Source organism: Amblyraja radiata, chromosome 3 (assembly GCF_010909765.2).
Source record: "Amblyraja radiata isolate CabotCenter1 chromosome 3, sAmbRad1.1.pri, whole genome shotgun sequence".
NCBI classification, from domain to species: domain Eukaryota; kingdom Metazoa; phylum Chordata; class Chondrichthyes; order Rajiformes; family Rajidae; genus Amblyraja; species Amblyraja radiata.
This window is the reverse complement of record NC_045958.1, coordinates 108318437-108321022: the sequence shown is the minus strand read 5'-3', so window position 1 is coordinate 108321022 and position 2586 is coordinate 108318437.

The following is a 2586-nucleotide window of genomic DNA, read 5'->3' as shown; positions in this document are numbered from 1 at the left end:
TATTCTTTGGAGAAATAACTTTTTTTAATTCAGTATTTTACCCAGTGAAATAAGGGATCATGAAATGTGGGATTTTCCCCGGGATATTGTTTTAATATTGTGATGTTTCTTGCAAAGGGTAGTGAATCAGATAATGGATATTTTTTTAATGCAGAGATACATAGATTCTTAATTAGTACGGGTGTCAGGGGTTATGGGGTGAAGGCAGGAGAATGGGTTAAGAGGGATAGGATCAGCCATGATTGAATGGCGGAGTAGACTACATGGGCCAAATGGCCTAATTCTGCTCCCAGAGCTTATGAACTAAAGCCATGATGTTATGGGGGTATAAGTGATGGAATATTTCCTCTTATTCTAAACACACGGATGCATCTATTTTTAATCTGTCTTTAAATTTTGTTACCAATCTGATGACTCTGCATTTCCCCCAATCTTTACCTTGAGGCCTATGTCCCTGAACTGAAGATCATACTCCAGATTTGCTCTAACTTCTTAGCCCCCTGCGGTCATGGCTGACCATGGATGTCTCCAGGGTGCTATTCCCTATATGGAGGACGCCTGTGCGTGACTTTGTTTAACGTGGGGATACTGGTGCACAGACAACCACCCCACGGTCCTTGACAGATCTGGGTCAAGATCCAGTGGCGTGTAGTCCAAGACGACCGGAGACCCTTTTCTGCTGCAGCCTTCATCCGCCTTCCCAGCCGTTGTGACGCTCCACTAAGGTCAGCCATCGTCCTCCGCCTGTTCCACCGTTGAGGTCTTGGTTGGATAGCTCTTTGTCAGAGACCTCCCCCTCGACCTTACCACCATGGGTGGCCCTACCAGGAGCATAGATAGCTCCAGACGGCATCACTCTCAGGATCTCAGGTCCACACAAGCTTCTCCACCACGACAAGGTGACAATCCACGGAGAAGCATGCTCTAACTAAGGCTCAGTAAATTGATGGCTGTGTGGCTATACTGTAACTCCATCTACAAGTTTACAGATGACGCCACAGTGGTGGGCTGGATCATGGACAATGACAAGGGGGAAGTAAAGTAAAGTAAACTTGGTAGCGTGGTGTCAGGACAAATAATCCTACTCTCAATGTTAGCAAGACAAAGGAGCTAGTTATCACTTTCAGGAAGCACCGATGGTGCAGAAGTGGAAATGGTTGAGAGCTTCAAGTTCTTTGGCATTAATATTACCAATGATCTGTGGTGGACTGACCACATTGATACGACTACCAAGAAGGCTCACCAATGCCTCTGCTTCAGACTGAAGAAATTTGGCTTGTCTCCAATGACCCTTATAGACCTACTAATGCACTCCAGAAAGCATTCTGACGGGTTGCATCATTAGCTTGCATTGGGAAAAGTTCTGCCCCAGACCACAAGAAATTGCAGAGAGATGTAGATGCAGCCCAGTTCACCACACAGAGCAGACTTCCCGCCATTGACTCCATCTATACCACACTGTCTTGGAAAAGCAGCCAACATCCGTTATTCCACCACGGTCATTCCCCCTGCTCCCTGCTCCCATTCAGAAGGTACAGAAGCTTGAAAGCGCGCACCACCAGACTCAGGAACAGCTTCTTCCCCTCTGTTATCAGGCTTCTGAACGGTCCCTCCATAAGCTAGGGTACTGTCCAATTCACCTCAACCCCATTGCGGACATTGTCGTTGTCTCTGGAACGGATGCACTACAATGCTGAGAACTATATTCTGCACTCTGTATCTTCACCTTTGCTCTATCGGACGAACCTGATTTGATTGTGTACATGGAGAGTATTTTCTGATTCGATTGGAGTCAACAATAATCCTAAACCTAAAACAAATGAATGCTTCCCAACTTGATTTCTAATTGCTTTGTAATTAGAAATTTTGTACGCTTCTCGTTATTTTTCTTCATGTAAGCAACGTATAATTTTTAAAATGTAATATTTTAAAAGAAAATATGTAAGGTGGTGGGACGTTGTGTAAGGACTGTGTCACGGTGTAAATATGTGGCCTAGATGGGACATGTTGGTCAGTGTCGAAAGGTTGGGTCGAAGGGCCTGTTTCCACGCTGTATGACTAAGAAATGTAACTTGCTGCCGTGAAAATGTAATGTTCTTCCCAACACTTATGCATCGAACCGCAACAACTAATTTGTTAGCGTTTGTGCTTCATTTCATGTTGCTTAGTCTATGCTGTATTAGATTAGTTTAATTTAGAGATACAGTGCGAAACAGGCCCTTCAGCCCACCAGGTCTGCGCCGACCAGCAATCCCTGCACATCAACACTATTCTATACACACACATGGGACAATTTACATTTATAGCAAGCCATTCAACCTACAAACCTGTACATCTTTGGAGTGCGGGAGGAAACCGGAGATCCCGGAGAAAACCCACGCAGGTAACGGGGAGAACGTACTAACTCCGTACAGACAGCACCCGCAGTCAGAATCGAACCCGGGTCTCTGGCCCTGTAAGGCAGCAACTCTACCACTGCGCCACCGTGACACAGTCCTTGCCACATATATGGCCATGATGTTAATACAAGCAGCAGCTCAATAAAAGACCAAAATGTTTTATTGAAAAATTGTATACACGAGTCAG